The sequence below is a fragment of the Benincasa hispida genome, chromosome 2, assembly GCF_027475165.1.
Source record: "Benincasa hispida cultivar pf3 chromosome 2, pf3_genome.v1.1, whole genome shotgun sequence".
NCBI classification, from domain to species: domain Eukaryota; kingdom Viridiplantae; phylum Streptophyta; class Magnoliopsida; order Cucurbitales; family Cucurbitaceae; genus Benincasa; species Benincasa hispida.
In genome coordinates, this window is record NC_143479.1 from 55,113,821 (window position 1) to 55,128,535 (window position 14,715).

The window sequence follows — 14,715 nt, forward strand, 5'->3', positions numbered from 1 at the left end:
ACTTTCTTTAATGGTATTGTTGGCATCAAAATCATTGTTCGTGGCTCAAAAGGAGATGATTTGCTTGCTATAAAGAGGCATTTTTCCATGGTGGGTTATGTTCTGCCTGCTGAGGCTCTTGCCTTGTTTCATGCCCTCTCTACAACTATGGAGACTAATATTGATCCGCTATGGGTTGAAATAGATTCTCATATCCTCTGGAAGCTCTTGGTTGGGCAAATCAAATTCATCAATGAGGTTCATGATTTTATTGATTCTATTCGTGATCTCCATCATTGTGGTTCCATTCTTGGTTTTCTGAGTTAATCGCATGAGTAATTACGTCATTCATAATTTAGCTGCCCATGTTCAAAGACTTAGTTATTCGATTATTTGGCCAGAGTTACAACTTCATTGGGTTGATGTTGCCCTTTGTTCTAATTCGTTTTGTCCTCGTGCTTTCCTTTCCGTTTATTTCATTTATACTTAAAAAACAAACAAAAACCTGGCCGATTAAGTCATACACCACCAATCGAGGGGTAGTAGGTTCAAAATTCCCTTGCACTCGTATATTGTTAAATTGGAAAGAAAGAAATAATGAGGGAGGGAAAAAACTTAAACGTTGTTTCTTATAATAGCGATGGCTCTACTTTTTCCCGAACAATAAGTGGGAGTATGGGATCTTGAACTTTTGACCTCAAGGGAAGTAATAATGCATGTACATGTTAGTGTGAGTTATATTCCCCTTTGGCACAATAGTTGGGTTTTGAACTTATAACATTTTATGATAAGTAAATATAGGCTGGAGCATATACTTTCAACTAAGAGGTCGTCGAATGTCCTAATCTCTCAAACACATATATTGTTGAACTATAAATAAATAAAATTTGCAATTAACAACTTATGTTCTAGATATTTTTTCATTTAGTATATAGAACGAAGAAACAATAAACCAACTCTTTTACCGTATTCTAATTTTATCTAATCTATTGTGCCAAGGGAAAGATTCCAGGAATGGCTTTGCTCTAAGAACATGGGATTCTCTTATCTTAATTACTTTTTAAATACGTTACCGGGTAGGACCGACCTCTGTATTTTGATTTCCACTATAACAAGTAAAGTAAGCTCTAGCCCTTACATAGTACATTTATGAACAACTTGTGGCACAATGTTATTGTTGAGGTTAATGCCCTAAATCTCATAGGGTCTCATAGTTTGTAAACACATATATGAACAAACAGTTTTGTGATTTATAATATGAAATATTTTTATTCACTTCAGTCTATAAAATATGAGATATTTTAGTTGCATTAACCAAAAATCAATAAACTAAGATCCCTTACGGTCCGGAGGTGGTTAACGTGGTCGTTTAATGAATAGTTATAGCCCAGGTTATCATTGTAACTTAAGCATGTATGGGAAGACATACAAGTGGATCATGATTTAAGTGATAACCTAAATGGTTTGTAGTATATGGATAGAGGAGGAAAACCTTATTCTAGTGACACTACGAGTGTGACCCGCTTTATAGGTGTTACAAATGTTGTAAAATGCTACAAATGGTCTGATCCTGATTAATCGTGTATTAGACATGCGAGCGGAAATGCTCTATACAAAGGAATTTATATAAGACCAGACCACGAAATGTTTAGTCTCGTTATATAACGACGTTCATAATTGAGACTTTCATTTCACTAGGATGACCATAGATAACATGACCTTAATCCCGAGTGAGTTTTGAACTACTGTCTCTGAGAGCAATCCTTTGATTTACATGGGTGCGAGTAGCCAGATCCCCCACTCAAACCTTCCACTTTGAGGATTCGTCTAATTGGGGAGTTGGGAACTCAGCTACACAAGATGGAATTCACTCCCTCCCCGAAGCAGGGGTAAGTAGATAAATTGCTCACTTAAGGGTTGATCCTGGGGCTTGAACAATGTGGTGTCACACCTTTTATTGGTCCGATAAGTTGGTCACTCCTTCCCCGAAGTGGGATTATGATGTATTGTTCATTAGAGAAATCAGTGGTACTTAAGGAGTTAGATGTAACTATAGGAGCAAAATGGTAAGTTGGTCAAGTTGTACTTACGAGCGATTTGTGAAGGGTCATCGTACTATTGATTGGTTATATCCAATGGACACAGAAAATATCTGTAGTATGAAGAGTGTAATTGTCGATATTTAATGGAGTGTCCGGCAGTTAACGGATGGTGGATATCGTGATTAAAGAGTTTAGTCAGTTATTCACATACCGTCAGAGCTTCAAGCTATAAGTCATTGAAGGAAATCAAACACGAGGATCTCCATGAGCAGCGGAAGAGATTGTTCTAAATTCCATTCGAATTGAAAACAAACAAATGCAGTCTAACCGAAAACTAACAAGCTATGCATATACATAAATCACAACATGCTAAACGATGATACGAGAGATAGAGGATGCATGCCTTTGAAGAACCATTCTTCACGAATCCCTCGATCAGTCTACAATGCGTCCAAAGACAACAACACACGAACGCAACAATCACCACGCGAACAACACAAACAACCAATAGCTCCTTGAACCCAATCGAGTCTAATTCGATCCACGAACTGAGTGAGAACGCCACCACAATGGTTACCTTGGTATTCTCGGTGTGAGAATCCGGGAGTTGTGGGATCTGTATGATCTTGGCTTGAGGAAGATACCGGAGGTCTACAATCGAGCAAGTGGGAAATATGACATTGTCTATCATATAGACGATGAGCTCAATCGTTTAGTTAAAAGCAGCCCATCGCATAAACTTTGCTACTCGATCGTGTAGTAATGATCAGTTTATTAACTATCGTATAGTCAAAGGTAAGCGATCGCTTAGCTGATTATGTAGTCTTTCAAAGCTATCGCTTAGTAAAACTCTTTCACTGGATAGTATGTCTCCGTGAGAACTTTTCGAATGAAGTAACTCCTAATTTAGGAAAACAATTTTCCTTTTATCTCACGGTTACCATAAACTTCTAATAACCTCCAACTCAATCAGTTATTAGAGAAAAAGAATTAATTATCATATAATTAATATATTATAAATAAATATGATAACCAACCTATCATATTATATTTATAACATATGGTTTTAATATTTTATCTCATGAAACATATAAACCATAGTTCTTTTCCTATTTTATGGTACTTAATGTAAATCATATTTACATTAATCATCCATTTGATGTATCTCATACAACACACCAACTATATTATATATAATTGAATTTCCTCTTGTTAATTTGAACACTTCAAATCAACACCAAAATCTGATTCTCAACTTGAATCCATTGAGCTACCAAAGGGACCTTATGAAATGTAGCTTGAAGCTCCAATGGTACGTGAATAGCTGATTAAACTCTTTAGTCACGGGATCCATCATCCGTTAACTGTCAGACACTCCACTAAAGACCAATATTTGTATCCTTATACTACATACCATTTAGGTTATTACTTAAAGCATGATCCACTTGTATATCTCATATACATGCTTAAGTTTACATAAAATAACCACATATCTTTATTTATTAGAAATGAATAAATGCAAATAAAATAACTCTTGTTTTATCATTAACGATGTGTACAAACTGTTTACAAATTACGAGACTTTGGGAGAATTATGACACCAATCCCAACAAGGTTCATAAGGTCTCCTTGGTAGCTCAGTGGATTCATGCTGAAAATCAGTTTTTGGGTTAGTTTGAAATGTTTAAATTAACAATTGAATTTGATTATATATAATATAGTTAAATTAGTTCAATTATATATGATATAATTGATTTAATGTATTTGATAATTTGATTCGAGGAATTAATATAAATATGATTTATATTAAATGCCATAAAAGAGAAAAAGAACTATGGTTTATTTGTTGCATATGAATCAATATTAAAACTATAGGTTATAAATATAATATGATAAGTTAGTTATTATACTTATTTATAATATATTAATTATGAGATAATTAGTATTATTTTTCTCCGATAACCAACCTTAGTGGGTGGTTTTAGGTAGTTTATGATAACTGTGAGATAAAAGAAAAATAGTTTTCCAAATTCATTAATTTGAGACATTTCACAGAAACACTATCGAGTAAAAACGAGTTTTACTAAATGATAGCCTTAGAGACTAAACGATCGCATCAAGTTTTCTATACGATAAAACTAGTTTCTACACGATTGAGTATTATCTATACGATAGACTTCTTCCTTCTGTCACATACTCAATCGTCTAATTCCTCCATGTGAAACCCGAATCTTAATTTCCCTACTTAGGCATGTAATTAAAAGAGTTAACTAAGTATAAGTTAAATTCTATATTGAAAAAAAGGAAATTTCTAAGTATTGGAATAGATTGCTTGAGTAGCTTTGAGTTGAGCCTTAACTAGTAAAAAAAAAAAAATGGCTAAGTGTGAAGTAAAAAAGAAACCATGTGTTTGGTGTTAGGAAACATTAACACATGAGGCTCTAATCAAACTAAGTTTATAGAGGTTATAAGGGATTAAGCATTAAAGCCAAGGACAACCATGCGTTGAGCTCGTGAGGTTTGGACGCATGTTGGCTGAAGCATTGGCAAGAGGCGCTACCCAAAAGTTGCTCATGCATTGGGATGATAAGAAGCTACTTGAGTGAGAACGAGAAGGCTAGACAATGAGCGCAAGGCACTTGACACTGAGACTGGGCATGCGTTCTGACTAGTATGTGCAAGGTGCTGGGTTTTGGAGCGTGCACGCGGACGATTGCGTAGTTGTATGTGGCGCTAAACGATAGCACTAGACGATAGTGCTACACGATCAGCATATGCGTTAGACAATGAGCCCAGGTGTTAGACAATAAGCGTAGACGTTGGACGATGCGCTAGACATGAGCATTGGACGATAGGCGAAGCGCTAGACGATGGGTGTTGCGCGATAGATGCAAACGCTAGATGATGGTGCTACACGATAGGCGAAGCGCTTGAGAATGGGCGTTGTGCGATAGACGTAGACACTAGACAATGAAACTACACGATAAACGGACGCACTAGACGATATGCGTGATGCGTTAGACAATAGACGTTAGTGCTACAAGATGAGTGACAGCGAGATCGTTAACAATGAAAGGTATACGATGAGCGACAGCGAGGTCGTTAGCATCGAGAGATTACTAAATGATGAAACTATGCGATGAGGCATAAGTACTATACGATATATGTAGGCGCTGTGTGATGGGTTATGCATTAGATGACGAGCGACAGTGAGAGGGTTAGATGATGAGCGACAACGAGAGATTACTAGACGATAAGCTATTCGATGGGTGCAAGAGCTACACGATGAACTAGATGATAGGCCAAGCCAGGGTAGATGCATAGTGGAGTGTTCATGCATTGACGGGGCTGGCGGTACATAAGGTTTGTGAGGTTAGATTGTTTGATCTTGAGCAAGAGACTAGGACGTTGGTAAGCAACAAAGACATACTAGTGTTAGTCATAAGAAATGCAATAGCAACAGGCTAGACGATGGTAAGATATACCATGAGGCGTTGAGTGAGACCTAATTTGACCCAAGGATTGGTATGCGTTGGTGATATGCTATGTGCCAAGGACATCCGAGGGTAGTGGGCGCATAGGACAAGGCTGGAGCAAGCAGTATGCATTGGAATTTATGATGGTCATAGGTCTAGTTGAGCGCATGTGCCAAGGGTAAGCCATGTGAGAGAAGAAAGGGATGCGACCAATGACTTGCGATGTCTTGAATTTAGTATGGCTCAAGTGATGTGTTGATGAGAAAGCCATAGGCTGATAGTGGCTAACCGAGAAAAGATTAAGTTTAAGTAAGTAGGAGGTGGACAGATGAGATCTCGTGCAAGTTGAGGTGGACAGCCGAGGAGGCATACACAGAGGGACTTGTACATTGGCTAAGGGAAAGGAAGACACTTCAATGTCTTTGTAGCAAGGATACGCATTGGCAACAGAAAGAGAGGACACCTGGACATACAGCCAAGTAGGAGGTGTCGAGCTTGGATGGACTTTGAACGCCTATAAATAGGGCCAAAGACTTATCTTCAAATGATAACTCGAATTATCTTCAAAGGGTATTAGGAAGAGTGTATGAAGGCTGATTGGGAAGAGGCTATGCGTTGGTAGTAAGACCATGTGCTTGGTCAAGTGCTTCCAAGCGAAGGACATGTTGACAGACAGTGGGATCATGAAGTAGCATCAATTTAGGACGAGGAGTTCTCCCAGACTACTCGTGCATTTTAAGTGATTCCAAAGCCACTTGAAATCTGAGAGAGTCTAGTTTTCAAGGCAGGGCTGTTGGAGAATAAAATCCAAGGAATCAAGCTGGAGAGCGACGAAAAGACAGAAGGGTCGAGCTCTCGGGTAAGCTTGGGCCAGTCTTGATGATTTAAGGATTTCGGCCAAACCACGAGGAGTTATGAGCTAATATTTTAAGGTAAGCTTCCTGAGACATTAGTATCGCGAAGTAAGGCTTGGAATAATGATACTCTAAGCATGAAATTGAATATGGAATTTAGAGTTAAAAAGGGAACCTGAGGAAACTTAAGGAACTTTGAAGAGAAAAGTTCCTAACCAACCAAGGTGAGTGGTTATTCTACTGTTTGTATGAGTGATTTCTATGTATATATGTTATTATATATATATATATATATAATATTTGAAATATTGGAATAATCGGGAAATGTATTTTATCTGGATTTAATTGTTGTTGTGTTGTCATAATGCGTGTGTAACTGTATTAGGAAATGGGATTTGCACCCAGGATACTGTTAGCATGCTTTGTGGACGATTGCTTGGGATTGACACGATATCTGGTTGGAATTGTCAGCGTACCCAACATGTCTAACAGAAAATGTCGACATGTGCACATTCGACGAGTTATATGGTGTTGAGATTGTGTCCACATTAGTCATCGTGGGTTATTCACGGAGAGTACCCAGGGAAAATACATGATCATGCCAGGGTTGTCTAGCTGACAGGCTGGGGAGGTTACATTTTGCTATATGGTTGTTGTTTGATTGTGGAATTGTTTTCCCAAAAATGAATTTTTGAAATCAAACATATTTTCGTATAAAGCTGCCACTCACTAAGCTTTATAGCTCACGTTTTCCATGTTTTGTTTTCTTTACTCCCCCCTAGGTAGCGAAAGGTGAGGAGTTCCAGAGTACTGATAAGGTCAAGTTCTACCACGCTACAGTCACACTTTCATTTTTTTTAGAGTTGTTGATGTAAATTTTGTAGTTAAACCTGAGAGTTGTGTAGACGTTATACTGTTTATAATAAAATGAGTTAGTCAAACAATCGTTGATTACATCTTTGGCTTAAAGTTTACTGAGTGTAGTAAGGTAGAGATGGGCAGTAGGTATCACAAAAGGGTGGTATCTGTTGTCCTCATGCCTCCCCTCGGGCTCAAGAGGTGGGCTTGGGGCGGGGTGTGACACTCCATCCCTCTATCCAACTCCATACAGAGCCCACAGCTCCTGGATTCTCACACCGAGAATACCAAGATAATCGAATGGTGGTGTCCAAATTTGTTTGAGGATCGAGTTGTACTCGCTGGTGATCGAGGTTTTTCCATAGGCTCGTTGCATTCATGTTATTCAACGCATTGTTGTTTGATTGAGGGATACATGAAAAAGGGATTCTTCAAAGGTATCAATTATTCGATCCCTTGTCTTTAATTAAAAAGCATGTTGTAATTTATTCTTCGATGCATAACTGTTTCTGTATGATTGTAAATGTTTATGTTCTTTCACAATGGAGTTTGGAACGATCTACTTCCGCTCATTGGGACTCTAGATTTAGAGTTCCTTCAGTTATATAATGTATTCTTTTAGTATAATAGAATGGAGGGGGTGAAGACAACTAATGACATAACAAAGAGCATAATCCCCTCATGATGGGACCTTAAAGCCACACAGCCGAAAATCCAATTCTTCAAGCATGGACAACTAAGTCATGAACGACAGAGTCATACTTGTGATTAACCAAGAGGAAGCATTAAACAAAATCATAGTGATAAAAGGTCACTAATGGAATCAGTAGACACTTGAACTTCATTCTCGTATCTATATTTCCCAATAAATAGGTTCCAAATTATTCGTGAATCAGTTTTAGCCCAGTGAAGGAAAATGCTAGCTTTAAAAGCTTTTTAAAGGCTTTCAAACATGGTAGTAGCCTCAGCAAGCTTAGTATACCTCGTCATAGGAAAATGTATCTCCATGGCAAACATAACATCCCCTCTGAGCCATGAACAAAATCCTCACTTCACCAAAGATTGCCAAATCGGAGTTCACTTGACATTTATTCAATAAAATTGTTGTTGAATATTAGACTAAATCTAATAAACTGAGATCCATGGCTATTACATGAATACTTCAACTTTTTTTGGAGACATAAAGATGGATCAAGTTCGAGTAAATAGCCAAAACAGTATATAATATATGAATAAGGTTTGGTACCTTATTCTGATAACACTATCAGACACAACATATTTTGTAGATAATGCAAACGATGTATCGTGAATCGTTTATATAGAGACATGCGAGTGAGAGCGACCTATGCAATGAGTTTGTATAAGACCAGGACCAAGAAATAAGTCGTTCTTACTTTATAACGTTGTTTCGTTTAAGACTACCTGTTTCAAATCGATAACCTAGGTAATTCGACCTGAATCCCGAGTTAATTATGAACTTCTGTTTATTCGAAATTATTCTTAGATTTGAATAGGTGAGGGTTGGCTCAACAGTGTCAGCTCAATAAGTCTCCTATTTCAGGGATAAGATCGGATAGATGGCTAGGACATAGGGTACAAGACGGAATTCACTCATACCCATCTCTAGGGTTAGTAGAGAGGTTGTTCTTTTAAGTACTGATTCCAGGTCTTGAACAAAGGGCCCCCACACTCTCATTGGACCAAGAGGGACTACATTTAGTGATTGGATCACAAACCTATTGTTCATTAAAGGATCAGTGGTACTTGAGGAGCAATATGTAATTTTGGGGGTAAAACAACATTAGACCCAGTCGTTATTACAAACAACCTATGAATAGTCAACTTACTGATTATGGTTAAATCAAGTGAACAGAAATATATCTACAGTGAGGAGAGTGCTATGTATTAACATAGTAGTAGAAAGAGTACCATGCTACGTCCGGACTTCAAACAGTTTGCTTTAACCATGTTAATAGTCCCACATTATTGGTTGATAGAGAATTAAAGTTGATTTACCAATGTATCACGAAATGCTATGTTCTTCAATATGATTTCTTCATTTTGTCAGAAGTAATTCGCGGGATCATGCACCTTTCCGTAGTTATAACTAGAAAAGTTTACTGAGCTGTAGTGGTGTGTCTCGGTAGTTAACGAATATTGATTAATTCGGTTTAAATAGTGTAGCCAATTAATCTCAAATCGTTGGAGCTCGTGATCTGTATGTCCATGAGGTCCCTATACTAGCTCGTAAAAGATTAAACCTTGAATTGGAATATTTAGTGAATCTGAAGTGTTCAAATTCAGTTTAAGGTTTCATTTTGAAGTGTTCTCAATTTAAAGTTTGAATATTAAAGTGTTCAATTTCAATTTAATGTTTGGACAATCATATTCGATATAATTAACGTTTAGATTTATTGAAACTAAGCGTATTTGGAAAGTTTAAAATATTTAAATATTGATTACATGAATATGATTCATGTTTGGATTAGGTGTTTTATTAATTTAATATTTGATATTAAATTATTATTTATTTAGTTAATTAAATTTATTTATTTGGTTTTTTAATTAAATTATTTTCAAATTAAGAAAATTCAATTTTGAAAATTGAATTTTAGTTTAAATTAATTAAATTTGAAAACTAAATTAAATTGAGTTTGAAAGTGGGTTTTAGTGGATTTATCCAAGTTTTAGACTTTTTAGTGGAACAATACCAACATCAACACCTAGCTCACTATGTTAATGCCTGAAGTGTCAAATAGCTTAAGGACTTAGTGCTTGCATGTTTATGTCAAATAAATACTTCAATTTCTAAAATTGAAAGGGATGACAAATTCTAAAATTTTGGAAATTTCTGAAAAATTTGTTCGAGCTCTCAAACCCTCTCCAAGCTATATCTGATTCCTCTCAATTCGGAGTCAACTCAAATTCAAGACTGAGAATGGTAGAGAAGATTTTATCGGTGGTTTACTGTAAATTTGAAGGTCAAATTTGTGGAGAGCATAAGGATTAAGGTGGAATTCTTCAAAGGTAATGAATTGAAACCCTTATATTTGAAAAACTGTTTTTAAGCATGCTTGTAACTAGAATTAAGTGTAATTAAAGTGCTTAACGATTACATATTTTATGCATTTTTATTCTATCAATTGGTATTAGAGCATGATTTAAGCACTCAATTAACGTTAATTCGAGTTTGGTGGGTGAAATTATATCGATGCATGTTTGGTAACTGACCTCCCAGATTAGCTTCTTAACCTAAAAGGGCATGTGACGACAGCAGTTACCGACCCTCTCGTTGGCACTTATTGCCTAACTTACATTTAAAACCTTTTTTAGATATGCATTTATGACTTGATAACAACAATATTCACAACCTCAGAGCTTAACATACTAAACGTACTGAATAGACTAACCGAAACCTAACATTCTTACATCAATAGGTTCTATAGCTACTATTCACATTCACAACTATGTACACTATAAAATCCAGTGAACTCATGACACTAAGTTTAGTCCTTATACGCACAAAACATGTGTTATAGAACAAATACCTAATCTTCCTTTAACCTTGAGTCTTTGAGTGGCAGAGCAGCAATAGAATTAGTTTATGGGGAATTGACCGCTGCCTAGGGAGGGAAAACATTTAAAAACAAAGTGAGCTACTAGCCTAGTGAATGACTTAATAAAAATATCTCATGCTTAAACTGAAAGCTAGAAAATAGAATACTGGAACTAAAAACATGCCAAGCAAACGTGTACATAAAAATTTTAAAACTATTGTATCTGAAAACATAGCTGAACTGATTCCCAGTTGAGAGAGAACCATTTTGCTCGGTCTCTCAATGTCAGATATTCTTGTTTAAGAGAGAACCCTTTTGCTCAATCTCTCAAACATAAGCCTGGGCTGGAGTAAGAACCTTTTTGTTCAACACCTTTTATCCAATGTTGGGAAAGAACCCTCATAATTCAATCCTATTGAACTGATTAACTGTCATATGTGCATGTAGAGCAAACGGATCCTGATGTCAAGGATCATAATTGAAGCAGGGTACCACTGCATATTACTAAACTGAGTGAATTATTCTAATACCTTCTCTAAGTACTTCAGTATCAGAATCATAACATAATTGAAACCAGGTAGTACAACTCAAATACCTTCTCTTTGTACTTCAGTATTGAGCTAAAAATACCTGATAGAAAAACATTTTCATAAAACAAGCTTACTGAAAGCTTGATCTCATAAAACATAGTTTTCATAAGAATATCATTTGCTAACGCATGCTCAACAACATTAAGAGGATATATGCTTTAAAACATAATACAAATACTTGTAACTTAAACATGTCATAGAATCTTCTTTTAAGAACTACCATGGTTCAACCATTATACCAAAGCATATTTCATAAACTTTGTAACTAGCATGCGTTTATAAACTTTAGAGAAATGTGTTGCTTGGAACTTCTTGTAAAATAACTAGCATAAAAGTAACTATCAATAAAGCATGGATTATAAAAATATTTATGAACCATTTATAAATCATTTATAGTCACTCGCAGGTCCTTCAAATTTTCTTCCTTAAGGCTTGATAGGCTTCTCCAATGGGCATTGAACCTACACGTATAAGCATACTACTTAGTGTTTACATTAGCCTTCCTTTTAAGCCTACTCAATAAATCAAGATCACATGGGAAACCATCACATTGTGCCTTCTACCCTTCACTTTGAGGTTCAGATACTTAGCCAATTTGGAGGGCTTGAGTGCCAAAAGAATGCACCCTTTGATCGCCGACACTCCCCACACTTAGAAAAAATTTAGAGCATTAAACTCCAGATTCGATTTCAACAATTCATAACTAAATTTCCATAACTCATCTCAAGAAACGTCCTTCTACAAACTTTTTTCAACATTACCTTTAAATTTCAGCTAAAAAATCCCCGTCGTTTGATCTAGAGATTCAAACTTTCATCATTGGCCCCAATTCAAGCAGCTGCCTGGTTGTTCAACAATTTCCAGTTCAAAATTCAAAAATATATAACTCGAGTTCCAGGCCTCATCTTAAAACATTTCCTTCTACAAAGTTGTTTATAATTGAGTTGAAAATATTAACTCAAATTTTTAGGCTAAAAAATCTTTGTGATTCGTCATGGAGCATCATTTTGTCACTGATGGCCTAGATTCACCCGAGAAATGAACCCTTCATCTTTATTTTTCTTCTCTGGCCTTATTTTTGGCGAGTTTTCCCACAAGAAGTACATCCACAGAAAGTAGACAGACAGAGCTTTCAAATGCCACTAGAATTACACAAATAGCCCGAGTAATCTGTCCAAACCATTCAAATGAAGTTGGCCATCCTTCCTATGCTACTACCAAACTACTTGCATGAAATCTCCTTGGGCCACTTAGCCTACTAAAGATTAATGACTAAGATTTGATTGAGCCACTTTCTTTCCACTCCACTCACAACACAATTTAGCATTAAATCTCATAGGATAGCATGACCTCCTCTTGGTTTCCTATACTTAGCCAAAATTTGACCATTCTTTCCTATATAGCCATCCGAGACTTCTCTTGCTCTTTAGTTTGCTTTCTTCGTCCATCACTCCTAACCAAAAAATAATCTCATTACAACTCATTTGAAGACATCACATAACTTACACTTGCTTACTTAAGGTAATTGGGATTCGTGTATTACATCAACTTTGGCATTATAATTCTTTTTTATTCAGTTGTTAAATTTCTAATTGGCTCTTGGTTGATGAGTTTTAATGTGTGCTTGAGAGTCTGTAATTTTATTGGAGTGCATAAATTTTTAAATAGGTTGTAATTGAAGATTCGAGGAAGCAAGGTCAGTTGCATAAACTAGAAAAACAGCCACTGACTTCGCAGCGTTGTGACACTGTTTTTAGAGCGTCACGATGCTATTCATCCTGAAGCCTTGCAATGCTAGGATGGAGCATTGCAATGCTGCTCATCCCAACCCATAAATGGACGCGCACGTGAATTGGTTCGTGGGAATGATTCGAATGGACCGGTTCGATGGCCTGAGGTCCGGTTTAACCCAAAATGGACCAGTTTAGACTTCTTTGATGCTTTGGAGGGTCGATTCGGGCGGTTTGGATCCGAATTGGGTCGATTCAAGCAGTCTAAAAGTAACTTGGAGTTGTTTTTTAAAATTAATTTTGTAATAAATTGGTTTTTGGTTGCTTAGGACACCATAGTTGGTCCATATAAGAGTTGTTTAAATATTTTATGCATGTGATGTATGTTATATTTAAAGTAAATATGTATGTGCATATTGTATGCCATGTAGATTTAAAATTCCACCATATGAGAGCATGTTTTCATGCATCAATACATGTTAAAATTGGTTATAATGTAATAGTATTCATGATTAGGGTTTCATAAGATTAATATAATTGTTATATTAATGTATGAAATGCTTAAGCATTTGTTATAGCATGTCTATGGTATGATAAGGGTTATGAAATGAGTTAGACATTTAAAACCTATAACAAAAATAAGATGCATACTCACTTAGGTTTAACAACAACTTGATTTAATAGTTAAAATAGGTCGTTATCTTATAAAACGTGGTTACAAACTCAATCGATCTATAATCCTGTCTAAGTCTGTAGATACTTAAGTTGACGGTTTACGTAACACCTCTTACCTGAGGATTTTAGCCATATACTGAGCATTGTTAACCGGTTTTATGAGCATGCGTGAGTGGTTTGTGGTTTTAAAACTGGTTTATCACCCATATCTCGTAGGTTATATCCAATTATAAACATTATACTTGGATAAAACCACATAGACTTAAGGTGTTTATTAGTTGAATTATGCCTAAGTAAAGGAATATACTCGAACATTTAGAACACTTCAGCAAGAGATTAATAACATATACGATATGTTGTTCTTAGCTCTCACATCTCTAAGAATTCACACCGTAAGATTCATGCTCGACTTCATTTTAGCCTGGGAGTGACCTCCATTCGGAAAGTGTTTACATGGGTCAATAGCAAGGTGAATAAGGGAAGTAGTTCATAGTAAGTGGGTGAAGGATATGCATCAACTTGTCCTACGGTCTCTTCCATTAGTTTGGACCCTGAGATTCCTATATTGCGTATGCTTGTTGACTTTAGGCAACCTACGCTAGTCGTTTGACAAACGGTTATCCCCTCGGAGGGTCGTAACATGAGATTCAGAACAACTCAAACTCTAGAAATGGATAAGATTTTTTTGGTCAATTCCCAACCTTGACTATCCAGTTTGGAACCATTGTAAGGGTTGACCTTTGAAGTATGAAAATGAAGACTTACAGAATTACTAAGTGTTAGTAAGTTATTGACCGAAGATGGTAACTAAATGATTATAAGAATAAGAGTTATTTAGGAGATAGTATTTAGTCAAGAATGTCTTGCTTTAGCGAATGAGTATTTGACTGCCCCTCGGTAGTGATGGGATGAAAACCCTAGGCATAGTGGAAGCCAAAACATAGAACCTAAACG